This window comes from Motacilla alba, chromosome 4 (assembly GCF_015832195.1).
Source record: "Motacilla alba alba isolate MOTALB_02 chromosome 4, Motacilla_alba_V1.0_pri, whole genome shotgun sequence".
Lineage (NCBI taxonomy): Eukaryota > Metazoa > Chordata > Aves > Passeriformes > Motacillidae > Motacilla > Motacilla alba.
In genome coordinates this window covers 59,805,173-59,822,943 of record NC_052019.1, presented here as the reverse complement: position 1 = coordinate 59,822,943, position 17,771 = coordinate 59,805,173, and positions in this window count along the sequence as shown.

Sequence of the window (17,771 nt, the reverse complement as noted above, 5' to 3'; positions counted from 1 at the left end):
TTTCTTGTTCCCTTTTTTTTTTTTTTTTTCCAGTGCAGATAATATTTTTAGGAGGTGTAAAAGTGCTTAAATAGACACATCAAAAGAGACAACACATGAAAGAGGGACAGCAGGTGGTGAAGGAGGAAAGAGGGACAGCAAGTAGTGAAGGAGAAGAGCTGGTACTGAACTGAAATGGGACAAATGCAGAAAGGATAGCATGGCTCTATTCTGATTTAAAAATTGCACATGTTTTAATTTCACTGCTGTAACTTTATTCCATGAAAGAATACTTTGTCAACAATGCCTTGTGTTATCTGAGCTTGATCCTTCAGAAGTTTCCACTGTATCATTATATCCATTTATATTTTGAAGGAGAAATATCTCAGTAGGCATATGGAAAATATGCTGCTGAGGAATGTATTTCAGGTTGACATTAAAAAAATGAATTCAGCAACAGGATATGTGATTGTGCAAGCAGCTGTAGTATCATACAACATCCTGGAGGCCAATGGTCTCCAAACTTTCTGATTGCACATCCATATCGCTAAAAAACTCTTATGTGTTCACCCACTGTGTATATTTATTAATTTATAAATAATATATGTACTACTATACTAATTTATTGTGTACATACACAGGAGTAGAAATTGAAAAAGTATGAGAGAAAAGTGAAGTAAAGACTATTTTTAAATTATTTGATTTTTTTTTTGTTAATTTTGCAAAATATACTTTCTTCTTGCACCCAAATGGATTGTCTTGGGGTGCATGCTCCTCACTTTGGAGACCACTTTAGGGTATAGTCTTGGAAAGAGTTTTAACTTAATGGGAACATGTATCAAAACTGACCAGTTTATAATGACAGTTTCTTTTGCTCTGTGAATATAGATTGTTGTCCTTAACTTTGTGCTGCATTACTCTGTTTTGGATTTCTGTTTATTCAGAGTTCTTACAGAATTTGGTCCAAGGGCTGTGAACTGTTTTGCTGTTTGTTTTCCTACAGTGTGCAGTAAAGGACAAAGCAGGACATGTCAGCCTTAAGTGGTTTGCAGAAATGCAAAGCCTTTCCAGTTTGGAGGGGAGGGCATATCCCCTGTTAAACACAGGGATGTGTTAGTACTTGGCTTTAAAGATTAGTACCATTTTTCAACTGACTTGCCCTTTCTCAAATGTTCGCTAAAGAATTGCAATATTTAGTGGTCAGCCTCTCAGAAGAAAGTAATTAAATTTCTTGCTGTATCTTTCTTGGTGTTTATTTTACCAAACTACAGTTGAAACCATATTTGCAGTATGCCTGTGCATAAATCTTGTAAACTGGCATAAATTTTTAATAGTATTTAATATCAGTTTTTAAAAATTGATGGGGCAAAACATGTGTTGTACATGTGTTGGGCTGCATAAGGAAGCCAAAATATACATCTTTTAAATGCCTCAAATGTCTCAAAATATGTAAGTTTTCATGTGTTTGACAGGAGAGGCAAGATAAATGTTCTAGTAAAAGGGTGATTCGGGGTGGTGATTTGGGGTTTTTTAATTGTCTATTTTACCTGTAAATCTCAGCTTGAAGGATCTCACACAAAAACATAGAAAATAAGTCATCTGAGAACTCTTGATGATCCAGCTGTATCTTGAGAACGAAGTAGCTGGATTTCCTGTGTGTTTACAATGCAGTGATATGACAGTGTTTTGTCTGAGTTGTCTTCTCAATTGGTAATACTTCAATCTTCAAAGAAGAGGAAATTACTTCAATCTGTTGAAATAATAAAGGACATTAAAATGCAGCCTTTCTCAATGAACATGGAAGTTATAGCACTGAAACATTCAGGCCTCCTGTAAATAAAGACATGATTCTCAAAAGCTGTTTTCAATTCTTCTATATTTTTCCTCAAGTTTCCCCAGACTAAAAGTTGAAAGAAGCCTTTTGCATTTGGTTGTTTTTCTTGACTACAGGAGTACCTAAGAAACTCAATTAACAGGCCAGTTAATAATCTGTGAAGTACTACTGGGTGGTGAACTGTGTGAAAGGGAAGGGAAAGGTTTGGGTTGCTCTTAGAATATGTAGTTTGAAGTTGAGTCTCCTCGAGTTGGCTGCCCACAGCTCCCTCTGGCATTAGAAACAGCTGCCTTAATGTGGTCTCCAGATTAAGTTTGGTACTGCCTGTGAGGAGAAAATCGTGGGCACCTCCCCTTCATCCAAGTCCTATTCAGGCTAATTGAAGAATTATTCTTGACCTGAGCTGTTTCAATTTTGCTTTGATTAAGTGACTTGAATCTGCTGACTGCCAAGGGAATATACAGATCAAGTTTTAACATAATTTTTTTTTTTTTTAAATAAGTCCATTGGCTCCAGTAGGAGCTGCTGTTTGTGTGCTGTGCTTTAAACATCCCAGGTCTACAAGAGGTGCTTCCTGCTGCCAAGGCCATGAAAACAGCAGCTATGCAGAATTCCTTGGGGGAAGGAAATCTGCTGCAGTATAAACAAGTAACTAGATGGATGATTTCATTATTGGGATTAGTCTGCTGTGTTTTGCATTTGGGGATTTGATGTGAAAGAAGCATGTAAGGACTTCTTTTTTTTAACGCAGTTACAAATGTTTCTGCAGGAGAAGGATGAGTTCCTGGAGCAGGATTCTAGGCAGTGTCAGTGTGATCTTGCATAGCAGCCTCCAAGAGTAGTGCTGCTCCCGCAGTGCATTACGGTGGAAGGATGGAAAGACAAAAATGCAATTAGTCCACTAGACCTGAAGTGCACCCTCTGTTCACAGATGACAGGCTTAAGTGTCGTCATAAAGACCATTTCCTTTCATTGGCTGCATCAAGAAGCAGAGTATTTCTGCAACATCTCATTTTCTTTGGAGCAAATCCAGTATGGAGTCTGTGCATTGTGGTCCATATTTCTGCAGTTGTGATTGCACAGAATGAGCCACAAGTCAGGAAACACTTCAAGCACCAGGTTTTAACTGCTTATTTGACAAGGCTGCTTTTGAGCTCAAGTCAGCTCATCTAGTTTATTTGCTTCTCTTTGGTGCTAAGGATTTGCTGAGTGGGAAAAGCCAGGATGAACTTCACATTGCCCTGCTCGTGTTCTGGGAGTGGGCATAAGTGCTCAGCTTCAGAGAGGATTTGATGAAAGGAAAACAAAGCAGAGCATTTTTAAAAAGGAGAAGGAGAAGCTGGAAAGAAATGTAAGCAAGAGCTTCAAGAGTGTGCAGGTATGCAAAGCTGTGGATTTCCTACTCTTTTTGGGACCAAAACCAGTTTGCTTTGTTAAAGCAAAACGATACCATCTTCACATGTCACATATACATAAGGAAAAGATGTGGGAAAAAGTATAGCAATCACTTGGTCAAGTTAATTCTGACCTATTTGTGTTTTTATTATTTGAATATAATAATGCCCAGCCTATCGCTCTACATTTTATTTAAGCAATTTTTTTACACAAAACTAAATATTTTGGGATATGTCTTATTAACTTCATCTCCTTTGGAAATAATTGTTTAAATTTTTAAACAGTTTTCTGTCTTACATATTCTCTCCAGTTTTTTAAATGATTATGCACATTTTTTACATAAAGAGGTATGGTTGTCTGTAATGACAATTAAACTAATTAGGTGTGATAAATGTATTATTTTAGGTTGTAGATAGTCTTGTCCCTGAAACCTCCTTAACCCCAAATTTCCTTTTTAGGATGCATATTATCCTTAGATCATGAGGTCCCAGCAAGGCTATTCTCTTTAACCCCCTCCTCCTACTTGAAGTGCTTCATGAAAAACTGAAGGGATGCAATCAAGAATATGCCTGGCTAAAAGAAACTGTTGTATCACAAATAAGAGAAAATTGTAATTTGGAGAGTTTTCTCAGCAGTTCTGTGTTTAGTAGTAGTTGTAACCTATTTTGCCCCATCCACTTGGGAACTTTATCTTACCCTCCCCTAAACAAATTTGGTGGAAATCATGCTTACAAAATGTTTCCTACTATGGCTTCAGCAGTGCTGTGGTGTTTTTCCTTTTCACATCCACTCTCCCTCCCGCTCCTCATTCATGTCCCTTGCTGACTGATGACCTCCCCAGGACACAGATGTATCTTCTACACTGCCTTCACGTAAGTACAGGGCTGCACCTAACGCTGTTTCTTTCTTGGTTAGCTTCTAAATGCTACTGCACTAAACATAATTCCCAAATGTATCAAACATAGAGTAACAAAAATGCAGTTAGAAAACTTAAAGAAGTGAATTTCTGTACAGTCTTAGTTCTGCATTTAAAAATTCAGGCAAGTAGCAATTACAGTAAAATGTTTTCTGTGTCTTCCACACTTTTAAGAACTCCTGCTAAGAAATCTGTATGTCCACTGGTAGAAGAGGGTAGTGTAGGGGTAGGTTTGCTTCAAGTATTTGTAGGGAATTGCAATATTAGGAGGTTCTCACAAAGGCCAGTCACTGCTCATTTTTATGCAACAGTTTGTGGTTGCAGGTGCCCAAACCATGAACAATCCAGTGCCAATTTAGGTACTTTGTTTGGCTCTGAATAATGTTGGACTCCAGGGCAGCACAACCATTCTGCTGGTGGCAGGGCTTGGTGGTTTTGTGTTGGCTGGAGGGAATGGTAAATTACAGCAGTCTTCATTCAGATGGAGCCATGGACACTGGTGGTGATGGTGAGGGGTAACAAACCTTGACTTGGTTTTGTTCATGTGGGAGTCAGTGAACCACTTAGTCTAATTGCCAAGTAGAAGCTTGCCCTGTATTAGCAGGGTATGAACAGTGAGGAAGCAAATTGTGACTTCCAGATACATTACTGCTTTTGAGGGCAGAGGAATTTCTGAAATTGAATTTCACAGTTGTTAGCTATAAATTAGTCTGTGCATATGGATATAGTATGTGAGGAACAGTAGGGAACATTTCTGATTAAAACTGCCCTGACTCAAGTATTCTTGTACAGTCTTGCCTGTTAGTTTGTTGGTTTTTTTTTCCTAATTGTCCTACTCCAGAGATCAGAGTTGCAACTCCAGCTGTGTTTTGTTTTCAAGGACTTCTGTACATCCTTTGTTGTATCCTTATGTCAGGTTTAACTCCCTTTGAGTGGCATAAGGCTTTATAAATATATTCCAAGCATTATCATTTAAATATAAGTAGTTTTACTCCACTTAGTTACTGAGGTTCCTGATGTGCTATTTTATTTTGGAGTAATTATGTGTTTATCCAGTAGAGAGCACTAATGACACTACTATCCATTAGTTGACAGTCACATCAAATTATTAGGGGTTGTTCTAAAGTTTTGTGCTATGGAGAACTGGGCTGGGCTTAGGAATGTAGAGTTTTTTCTAAGTCACTTGTGTGGCTGAAGCTCTGCTATAAATAGTTCTGGGGGAAAAGAATGTAAAGCAGGAGACTGCAGGAAATGCTAAACTAACATTAAAGCACAGTTTTGAGGCACGGCAGTACTGTAGCGTCTCCTTTGCACTAAAGAGTTAAGAGTGCATTAATTAATGCATAATTAATTAATGCCTTTAATGTGGAAGTTGATCAACATCCCTCTTGGAGCAGCTGGTGCCAGGACTGTCAGAACAAATCGTTGAGTGCTGATGCTACAAGTATCTTAAACATCTCTATGGTATGGTATAATCAAGGTGGTTCCTGCCTCTTTTTATGTAGCCAGAATCTTGTCAGCAGTGGCTAAAAAAGCATTCTCATTAATCATCTTTTAAGATCTGCCTTGGCTTCAGAGCCAAACTAGACATGAAATAGTTTACTGAAGCTGGAATTCTAGAGTCACGATGGATGACTCTCCTGCATTAGAAAGGAACACTTTGAGAAGTCAAATGGAGTTTGTGACCAGCAGCTTGAAAGTCCCTTTACACACTTTGTGAGAAAATTAGATGGAGCCAAGAAGAAAATAGAAACAGACCCACTAATACCTTTCAAAATAAACAAGGTATCTCAAATTTGTGTCCTGGACTGCTGGGCAGCATGGTGAAAAACATTTTGCCCAACTCAGTTCATTCTTAGTAGCTCACAGAACTGATAACCTTACATCTGCAACGTGAAGATGCTGCCTATGGGAGCAAAAGGTGTTTCAGTTCTCCCTTAGGATAACAAAAGAGTTTTAATAATATGTCTGTATATTAATCTTCCTAAATACACAGGCAATCTGAAACAATCATACTGTAAGAAGCATGGGTTATAGTAATTCATCTCAGTCTTGGATGAATTTAAGAATAACTGTCTGGAGGCAATGCCTTTATTAAATTATTTGTAAGGAGTTAAGGAAAAAAAAATCCAACAGCCACACCATGATGCTGAGCATGAACTTGTAGTATTACCTCTAGGCCTTTTGCATTAGCTGATGTTTGGTTTGAATTTAGGAGACCATTGTATTACCTCAAGAACAACTCCGAGTTTTTATCCTTGCTATTTGAACAGAATCTTTTCTATTAGAATCAATATCAAAAAAGGGGAAAAAGTCTAAGCCATAAATAAGATCGTGTACTTAAATAAACTATGTTAACATTAATAATAGCATCTTTCTGTGCTTAAAAGTCAAACTGATACAGAAAATCTGCTTGCTTGGGGGAGAATGTTTCTAGATTAGAGGAATTTCAGTTCTTCTAAGTAAAATAGATACTTTTAAGAGGGTAGTCATAGGTGTTGCTGGCAGATACATGTATTTTGTGTATTGGGTTTTGGTAATATGAATGCAGTTAATTCATGTAGCTATTCTAACAGTAAATTCTTTACTACTTTTATTTGCATTTGTCAGTTGATCTTAAAACCTACCATATGGTAACAATCTGTGTTAAAACCCTGGCCTGCCTGAAATTTAATGGGAGTCTTGCCATGGACTTCAGCAAGTCCAGGATTTCACTCTGCTCTTCATCTTGCTATTCAGGGTGTGGCAAATACTCTATATTCTGCATCTTGATTTATGTGAGCATTTGCTGAGCAGATGTTAGGGAGCTAAACTTGCTCATTTTAATGCATCTCTCCTATAACAAGTGAAAAAGTGAGGCCAGCTTGGTCACAGGTGTGATTCTGTTCACCTGGGGTGCTTGGAGAGATTACAGTTTCTGACAGGTCAGAAACATCATGCTGGATTTTTGAAATGCAGCTATAAACTGAATAAGGGGTTGGAGTAGGTGACCTCCAGGGGTCCCTTGGAACCCTAACTATTTTGGGATGTATTACTCCTGCAGTGATGAGAAAGCTGACCAAGCCAATGCTGGTGCAGTGCCAGAGCTGAGCAGGGTATGAGCAGAGGCAAGGCTAAAGGACTGGGGGCAGGTTGGTCTGCTGAGCTTTCCCATCAGCTGCTGATGGGATGTCTTCCTTCTCCAGATCATTATCTCTCCCAGGCATGGAGCCACCACCTGAGTATCTGGGATGAGGGACAGTACCTTCTTATACATATAAAGCATTTGAGTTCCCATTTTCCAGGAGAAATATTGGTCTAAAGGTACAAAATAAAACTAACAATTACTGATTAGATTTGATTAACAGTAAGAAAAACCTCCCTTGCCAATAATTTTGGTTTGCAGCTGCAAAATAACAGCGTTTCATTATTTCAATAACGGTGGAAAGGTGTTTGTCAGAACTCCAGTTTACAATGAAAATAAAATAAGAATGCATAGCTGGCATATCTTAGCCAGAGCCCACTGTGGGAGTCACTCCCACAGTTATGTCTGGTGCTTGCCAGCTCCTACTGAGCCTGGTATTTTCACATTGTATTGTTTTTACTGATAGCTTCCCTTCAATAATAACAGGAATCTTTGCAAGAGTGAGAGATTTTACCTCTTTATAATTCAGTAAAGAAGTATTAAGTGTTTTCTACAGCCATTGAAGAATGAGTAGCCTATATGATAAAGTAATCTAAGGATTTGATCTTTCTTTACTTAAAGCAGTTGATGAGCATTTTATCCCATGTTCAGATATAAAATAAAATCTTTCCGGTTATTAATCTGTTTTGGGGAGGAGCAGTAAATGAGGGGGGAAGGCTGCCAGAGATAATTACTAACGTGCCTAACTCTCATATATATGTGTGTGTGTGTGTGTGTATATATATATATATATATATTATATATGCTATATGTGTATATATATATATATATGCTGTAACAAGACAAAGCTGCATAGTGTTTTGTGTCACAAAACTTTTTTTTATGACCAGTAATAATAAGGAAATAAATCAGTCAGAAGATAATACTCTTTCCTCCTCATGTCTTCCCAACAAAGACAAAACTGGTTAAATATTGTTGCTGTTTAACTGGGAACTCCTGATATAATAGCAGGACAAAAGCTGAGCTCAGTTTCTTTCTGGATAAGAGGAGTGTTCTTGAGATAACTTGCCTGCTCTGTAACATTCCCGCACCACACAGGGATGCTGTCAGCCTCCAGCATTCACACCCTTTATGTCCTCTCCACTCTGTATGTGCAGAAGAACTACAGTAATAAATGTTTTCATCTGCTTCTGGTTAGGAGTTTGAGTCTTATCCTATTCTCCACATGATCTATGCACTTGAGACAGCCAGGCATCATTACTTCCATTAGTGAGAACCAAGATCACACCCTGAAAAGCTCCATATGGTCCAAACCTGCTACAGATTGCCTGCTGGGCAGTGCAGGTCACTCTGAGATCATCACACTGATGTCCTGTGTGCTGACAGGGTCCTCTTTCCATCTGTCGGCTGTGTTGCTGTTCCAAGCCTGCTCTAGGATTAGCCTGGGATGGTTGTCCTGTCACATGTGTGGCTGTGTGCAGCAGGTGTGTTACACTGTAGCCACATACCAGTGCAGCAAATGTAGGAGATTTGCAGACAGGAGCCGGAGTTTATGTGTGAGCTGGGCCTTGACTTTGGAACTTTGTGTCAGAAGGATGACCTGTGTGTGTCACAATGTTCGTCATGAAGCATCCAGCTCCTTCAGGGAGCTTTCCTTGCTTGCTGTGCTTCTGTTTTACTCCCTTCAGCTCAGTCATCCAAATCAGGTTAATTTATGCCTGCCTACCTACCGGGAGGGATGGAGGGAGGCATGATTGATGGGATGGTTGTAGTTCTTGCAAGGTGCTCTGAGGTCACGGCAGGGGCTGCCAAGTGAGAACCAAAGCCTTTAAACACCTGCAAATCTTGGTCATGCCTCAACCATTTGTGACTTTTCAGGGAAGACATGGGAAATAAAGCTTTGTACCATTTGTACCACATAATCTCATTCCTGAGTCTGTTTAATATTTGAATAATGCAAAGATAGGAAGCTGCTGAATGTTTAGTTTAATAAGCACTTTAAATTTTGTGGCTGAAATATGCAGTTTGCATAAAGGATTTGGGCATGTGCCTTGTGAGCACTTTGTAAACTCTGCAGAGCAGGGACCACATGTGTGGCAGTGTCTGGCCAATACACCTTTATGTGTAGCTTTTAGGTCTTAGTTCTGCATGTATAAAATTGTGTTATTGGCAAAATTAGTGCATGACCTTGTAGAAATTTTTAGGGTTTTTTTTTGGTTGAAGCTACTGTGGGGTTTTTTTCTAAACAGAAAAAGGCCTTCAGATTGGCATGCCAGTACTTGTATTAAGATTTCTGAATTCCACTGTATCTTTCAATATGTTCTTCAGTCCCCCTTCTCTTTGAAATTATCTCTAAGGATCTGTAGAAACTATTTCTTCTCATTCTTTATCTGTTCTCACTCTCTCTCTTTCTGTGTCACACATCCTTAAAATTAATCTGTAAGGAGTAGGGTTCTCATACCAGAACCTGCTTGTATTTCAGAAGGTGTGAGTTCATCAATACATTATGAAAAGCCCCACTGGAGCTGAGGGTTATTTTAGTTCAGCTACTGTCACACTCCTTCCTCCACATACCTGTTCCAGGACACCTGCCTGAAGCTGCAGCCTTCATTTTTGAACTGTATTTGAGCCTAGGTCTGATGTTTAATGTGTTTCTCAGGGCTTCTTCGCTAACCCATCATCAGGTCTATGCTTTTCTCTCCTCCTTTTCAAAAAGTACCACATGGCCTCACTAGTGCTCTCTGCCTCAGCATTCCCACATGAATGTGCAGCATCTACTACAGGCACGTCCACACACCTAGTGCAGGATTTGCCTCTGGAGTAGGAGTCCAAGGAGGCACATTCCATGCTTACACACAAGAGGATGGAAAAGGACCTCATGGTCTGGTGGCTTGCAGGCCCTGAGGAGAGGAGGATTATTACCATGGGTCTTCTGGGCAGTCAGGACTGGGTGAAGCGAAGGAGAGATCTTGACTCCATTTCAGAAAGCTGGTTTATTATATTATGATATATATTACATTAAAAAGACCACACTATAACTATACTACAAAGAACATAGAGAAAGAATCAGCAGAAGGCGAGACAGGAATAGAAAGGAATGAATAACAAAGTTCTGTGACTCCCAGAGAGTCCGAGAGCTGCTGCCTCCTCGATTGGTCGCCAAGTAGAAACATCCCACATTGACCAATCAAGAAAGCACCTGCTGCATTCCACAGTAGCAGATAACAAATTGCTTCCACTTGAAGCTGAGACCTTCTCAGCTTCTCAGGAGAAGAAAATCCTAGCAAAGGGATTTTCACAAAATATCACAACCACAGAGGATGAACAGTGGCTTTGCATTAGGTTTTGTTGGGTTGGGTTTTTTTTTGTGAACAGGAAACATAATTTCTTCTCCAGACAGTGCCTTGTGGAAACAAAAAACAGAAGAGGAAGCACCCAGTTAGAAATTATCGACACAGGGAAGGAAGTTTTTTTTTGCCAAGCAGTTACATTTTGGGGGGAGGAAAATGAGTAGAAGAAATAGAATGGCCAGTTCTGAATGGATGTAAGAAGAAAACTGCAGATTTAGAAAAAGCTGTAGCCTAGGCATAAGATGTCTAAATGCACTAATTAAAACCAGAACTCTGTCTGCGAAATGATGAAGGCCCTCACAGCAGACCAGAATTAGTAAAAATACAAGCTAACAATACTAGGAGGGAAAGAGTGCCTGGTGGGCTTTCATATCATAAGTTTTGATACCTCAAGGCAAGCCAATGAGAAAGCTGTTCACGTGAAGGGTGGACTGGCAGCGCTCTTTCCAAAATATTATTTTTGGGCTGCTCATCTTTAGTGCCTAGTGATGTGTCTTCAGGGGAGAAGAGTGTACATTTACATAGCATGAGAGTTCCTGAAACCGTACTGAACTCTGGGAGATTCTTTATACGGTAACCAAAGCCAAGCCAGAGCTGCTAGTAAGAATGGTGTCCTCCAGGCACCGTTCAGCAAAAACACTGGGGCATTTCAGTCTATTTGAGGTGTTTCCTTTCCTTGAACACTTTGTTCTGCCTGCCTGACCACAACCTAGGAAGTAGAAACACTCAGATTGCTTGCTAATGGTTGAACTGATATGCTTTACTCCATGCTGCCCAAGAAAGCCTAACCATTTTGTTTTGGAGCTCAGCCCCTTGCTAGGATCTACTGGGAGCACTGGTGTGCCCTTCAGCATAGCAGGCCTTTATTCTGTATGTGTACCCTCATCTCCCATCCAAGCTCCTGTCAGCATTTTTAGAAACTGTTTGTGGAGCATGGTATCTTTCTGACATTGTAATTTCCTTTTTTTTTTTGGACTTTTGTGAGAAAAGGTAAGAATAAATATTCAGTGTAATGCATAAAATTGATAAACATATACTGTATACCAAGTACATAATCTAAGAAAGATAACTGTAACTGTGAAAGGAGTTAATCTGACAGCAGCGGAGACTTATCCTGCAAACTTGGAGTGCGGATCGAGTTAACATGGACTTCCAGGGAAAGGAGAATGAGGTCTTGTATTTCAGATCAGAGGCAGGAAGGGAGGAATTAACTGTTGAGAAAGAAAATAGTTAGATACTCAGCTCCTGGAACAGAATCCCAAATCACCTTGCATAACACTTTGGGAAAGTTGCCCATGATAATTCCTGCACAGAAAACTCAGGAAGAATTAAAAGAAAACCAAGAAAACTGTAATGTCTTAAGAACATAAGGTAAATTTATAAAACCTACAAAATATGTTTATTTAAACTACTTAATAAAATACCCTGGGGGAGTGCTTAATGCAGACTAAAATAACCTTTAATCAACAGGATGTAATTAGCTCAATTTCTCTTTATTTTGACTATTTATACTGAAAAGTGTTGCTGTTCGTTTGGGGGTCCCTGGTGGGCCCCCTAAGCAGTATCTTTGCTGGTAGCAGCAGGCAGGTAAAGAGACTCCACATGGCTTCTGAGGGTGTTAATTAGATGAGGGATTATTGGGGGTCCCATCCTCAGGAGCAGCATGGTTTCTCAGGGAGAAGGGGGGAAGGGGGTGGGAGGAGGAGAGAGGGAGAGCCTAGGGAGAAGAGGGGCCAAGAGAGCGTTCCGTTTCCATCGCACAGCTTAACAGGAAGATTCAAAGTGGGTGTGGAATAAGACTTGGGCCAATGGGATTACAGATACATGATACTTTAGGGGAGGATCACAGGCTTGGAATAAACTGTACATTTTCGAGGGGTGAGACAGAGCATACCATTTAACTAAAATGTAACACCACAGACAAGTAGGCTTTGTAAAGGAGTTTTAAATTACAGTTACCATAAAGCAGAAACTGGGAACGTGAGGAGAATCAAAGTACTCACATTGCCTAATTTGGACTACTGACAAAAAAGGTCATATTCCCCAGGCTTATTCCACAGCTGATGGCTTTCCATGAAGATCTAAATGTGAGAAACGACCATCCACTTTTTTAAATTTTAAAAGGTTTAAAAGGATAAATAAGGGAAAATTGCACACACACACACATGCACACGCACGCACATGCACGTGTGCACAAGCACACACCCACTAGTAACCATGTGGCTGGCTCATCTACAAACTGGCTGCTCCACCTTTTATACCCTTGGTGTTGCTACAGGTAACCCTAGCCCATCCCAAAGTCTGTCTGTTAACTCTTCATTGCTGTCCATTGGTGTAGACTGCTTTCTTGTAACTTGATTGGAGGTCAAGAGTTACTATGCTGTGCCTCTTAGTAACCAGCCTGTCCCTTCCCCCAAATGCCCGCGCTACCAAGACCATCCCGGGATAACAATGTTGGGGTGGAACACTTAGCAGTAACGTAACTATACATCTGTAAAACTTCTTTTGACATAGATATTATGTTCATCCCTTAATTGTGAGAGCCAACCATCTCATTACTCATCTATAACATAAATCTCACAGAAATTTAAACAGCTACCATAAATTTCCAGGCTTGACCTTAAAGAAGAATCTAGGTGAACTATTTTTAGTGCCTGTATCAATGTAATTGTATGTCAGTCAATAGTGCTGACCTAACAAGGTGATTCAAAAGTAAACTCTCTACTTGGTAGTAAGTGAGATCAGTTGGTTTTGTGTAATTGGATTATATGTTGGCAGACAAAAATATGCTGCAAACATTGTTTGCGAAAACCTGACCACTGATCTTTAGAAGTTTGATGATCTTGTTACTATAATCTGTCTCTTACTGGTTGTAAGTGAGTGTTGGGGGTTTTTTTCTGTTCTTTCCTTACGACCTGTAGAATTTTTCCCCATTGAATTGCTAAGAAGGTACTGATGGCGGGACAGGGAACTCCTTTGGTTTTTGGGAGTTTCTCTTGGGGGGGGGGGGGGGGGGGGGGGGGGGGGGGAGGGGGAGGGGCGGGGGTGGAGATACCAGGAGATTAGGGCTGGGGGAAGGGGCTGGGCATAGTTCCTAGCTCTCTTGGCTAGGTGGGAGGGGAGATAGGCTGTGGTCACTGTAGGAAGAATCCAGCACGACTGCGAGGCTCCGTTTCCTGCTGCCCTCTCCTACCAAGGACAGTCAGACCTCCGCCTTGCGGAAGTTTTGCTGCCACCACCATAAGCCAGAGGGGAACCTTTCTTCTGTTACTGGGCCCTGCATAACCCTGCCCTGCCAGGACATCCTGCAGGTTCCAGCTATTTGTCGTGGAGTCTTGAGACATTATTGTCCACTGCCCCAAGATTTCTGCTCATCCCTGCCATTCCAGCCTGCTGCTTCTGAGAGTCCTGCTAGGGGCACCAGAATCGGCTGCCCCGGGGTTTTGTGGAGCAAAGCCTCTCGTCCATCCCTTCCCGTCTTGGCCGAGCCGCCATTGCCACGTGCACCCCGAGCCTGCGCCAGAGCGTCCCTGCAACCACGTAGGGATCACTGCACCTGCCCTGCCCACCAGGAGCCACCAGTGCCCCTGCCAGCTGTGACTGGAACTGCACCAAAGGGGAACGCGCCGCAGCCAAAAGGCTGGGACTGGGTTCCTGGTTCTGTTTGTTACTAATGCCGTAGTTGCTGTTGTTTGTTTGCCTTATTATACATACTAGTAGAGAACTGTTATTCCTATTCCCATATCTTTGCCTGAGAGCCCCTTAATTTCAAAATTCTAGTAATTCAGAGGGAAGGGGTTTACATTCTCCCAAGGGAGGCTTTTCTGCCTTCCCTAGAAGACACTTGTAAACCACGACAGTGAGTACATAACAAATGGCTGAAGGTTTTCTTAGGTTTCCATTGTTGTGGTGTGTCCTTTTTATTGTATATTATGTAAAGTTGGTATGTTCTGTTCACTCCTGTTATATGGTTCTGCCCTGGTTCTCCCATCCCCATCAGTTCATGCCAATCCCCTTATCTCCACCCCAATTGTCCTTATTTGTGCTAATTCATTTCTATGACCCCTCCCCAGACCCCTATCCATCACTCAGTGGACCCTCCCATTGTTCCAGAATCTTCTACCGTTCCCATTGAGTGATTGGATTAGGAGCTGAGGTCCCGCCCCCAGTTCAAATGCATTTGTTACCCCAGCAGTCACTCCTTTGTATCCCCCCACCCCCCTGTTTCCCGATTGGAGCTGGGTCCAGCTCCACCCCTGTTCTCCCCGTTTATAAGCCTGTGTATCCCCCTTCTCCCCCACGGTCCTTGCCTGGCTTGTCCCCCTGGTGTTCAATAAAAACGGACTTTGGCCCCGGACGGAGACCCTCTTTTCTTCACTTTGCCGCAGCTGCCTCTAAATATTCCAGCTAGGCACCCTCTGGACACCGCAGTGCATCCGGAGAGTGCCCCCCGGTGCTGGCTGTGTCGGAGCTAGCCGCCGCTGATCCTGCTCCCCAGCCAGGAGCAGAGGGACACAGCGCAGCATTCCATAAGAGTTCTGTGGATCTTTTTCAAGTGAGAAGAGTCTAGGGGGAGGAAGAAGTGCCAGAAATACAAAGCTAGTGTTTTCTTTGAAGAATCTCTTACCTGTCTGGATCAATCTGAATGCTGAGCTGCAGCACTCACAGTGTTTAACTTGGCGTGGCTTCAGCACTTGGTGACAGCATGGCCCCCTCCCTTGGCAGGAGCTCTGGAAAGAGACATGCTGCTTAGGACAGGGGAAAGGAGACTCCAGCAGGGTACAAATAAAACTCAAAAATGCTGACTTTCATTTTCAAGAACTCAGGCAAACAAACATGCAGGTGCTCAGGTCCTAATGTGGACGCAGCAGCGGCACAGAAATAAAAGCTGTGCTCCAGAGTTTTTGCCAGTGTTTGTGCAGTTTCTCTACAAAATTCCAGCTTTCTGGAGGCACAGCGCTGACAAAAACATAGCTAAACTCTCTGTGATCAATCTGAGCAAGAAATAGCTTCTTGGCAGGAGATGCTGAATCAGATCTTAAGTAGAACATGGCAAACGTTACAATGAAACAGGAAAGAAGTAGTTACTCTTATTCCTGGGAAACTGGGATGGAGGGACCTGGCCAAAACTGTGTTGCTGTTGCTTAAGCTGGTAGGTGTGCTCTCAACATTATGTCAGCTACCCCATGAAGGATAAAGGGGAAAGTGTAAATTGCTTATTTACCACTTAGCAAGAAATTAATTATTTGGAAAAGAATAGCAATAAAAAAAGACCTTGGTGTGGGTGTAAAGGCAGCAGCTTTGAAGTCTGGCTGTGATTGTAAGTTATGCATACTTGTGGTTAGGGGATTCTTTCTATCTATTGTGTTTCCAAAGTTCAGTTTTTTACAAGACAGCTATATTTAATTTTAAAAGGAAGATGTTCTAAATGCCCAAGCACATATGTCAGTCTCCTCATTTATAACTGGATATTAAAAAAACTGTATTAATACAGGAGAGTCATCTTGGACTGCTGGGGTTTTGGGTCCTGCCTTTGTTAATTTAAAACAAGGGACCAAATGGGAAAGCAAGCTAGAAATCTGGAATTCTAGATGAGTTTCTGAGTGAGCCAGCTTCCTCTTCTCTTCAGTCGGGAGAAAGGATTTGTATTTGTTCCTCTGTGAAATTTGAGGGCAGACAGATTTACTGGCAGTATTTCACATCTAACCAGGTAGATGAATATACAGAATTTGATATTACTATTTTTTTAATTTGACTTGAACATGCTGTAGCAAAATTTTCCCAATGCAAGTCAATAAATTTCTTCCATCCTTCTAGAAGACACTCTGGGGGCTGAACTTCTGTTAAAAGCTTGCAAGTTTTGCACACACTGAAAGCTACAGAATTTTCTATCCTACCTGTCTTCCCCTTCCCAAATTAAGGAAAGGATAAGAAACCATTCATAGTGAAAAACTCTGGGCTTTTTTGTTCTAGGGAAATGCAGATTATGAAGTACGTAATCAGTGGAAGGCCAAGAAAGAAAGAAGAGATGAAAAGCCTTTGTGTTTGCTGCTTGCATAGATGGCAGAAGTATCAGAATTTGCAGCTGCACTCAAAACCTTTATACAAGGCAGTATAGATTAGTGAGGATTAGATCTCAATTAAAAATGACATAGAAATAAGCTGTTTTCTGGAAGGTGAACATTTAGTTTTAAAATAATCTGGAATGGACAGAGTGTTATGTTTTGGTTCCTTAGCTGGTAATCAGGGAAAGTTCTAGACTTCCCCCCACCAGGGCGTGCTGGCAAGACACCCACCAGAGAGGGGAGGAGAGTATCCAGCATGCTGTGGGAGAGCATAGAGCTCTCATGCTTGCAATGGCCAGCGAGTAGATCCAGCCCCTGGAACTTCCATTACACACAGCAAAGAGGAAATTTCGCTGGGACTCACCATTTGGGGGATTCATAGTTCTGTTTTACTGAACAGAAAAACAGAGCTTGGTGTAACTCAGGCTGTACCTCCTTTTCACCAGCTATGAAATAGCAAAGATGTTATAGGATATGTTACAAGATATTCCATCTTAGGGAGTTACGTAAATGTACAAATGACTGAAGTATTATAGGGATTCAGAGATATCAGGGTGAAAAATAAGGAAATGCGTTATTATAAATCAATATTTCTTGTATGTACTATGTTCATAGAAATACATTTGGCTAAAATTGATTGTTCCATTGATCTGAAACTAGAATCTTGTCGTTATTAAACCGTAGTTCACCAGTTTACAACAGGATTGGTTACATGTTCCTCCTTTGGAAAAGACATCAAATATTTTGCAAAGGTGTGTTACCCGGGCTTGTGTGCTGTGCACTGCGGAGCCTTATGGACAAGGAAGATCCCTTGAGATTAAAATAAGATGATCCTAAAAATATATGCAACCTTTAAGTGCACTTTAAAATTTATTTCTCCTGTCTTCAGAGTCCATAAATAGAATGGAAATCCAAGCAATGAACATTTCTTACCAACAGCATTTAAAGACAGCATGTTCTCTTAAATAAGCAGCATGTTTTCAATAAATTGTTTCAAGCTGCACAAATGTGTTTGCCAATCCTCAAAGCAATCATTTGCAGACAGTTTTTTGGATTATAATAAGATTAATGAAAAAATAACACTGAAAAAAATTTAAAATATTCTTAG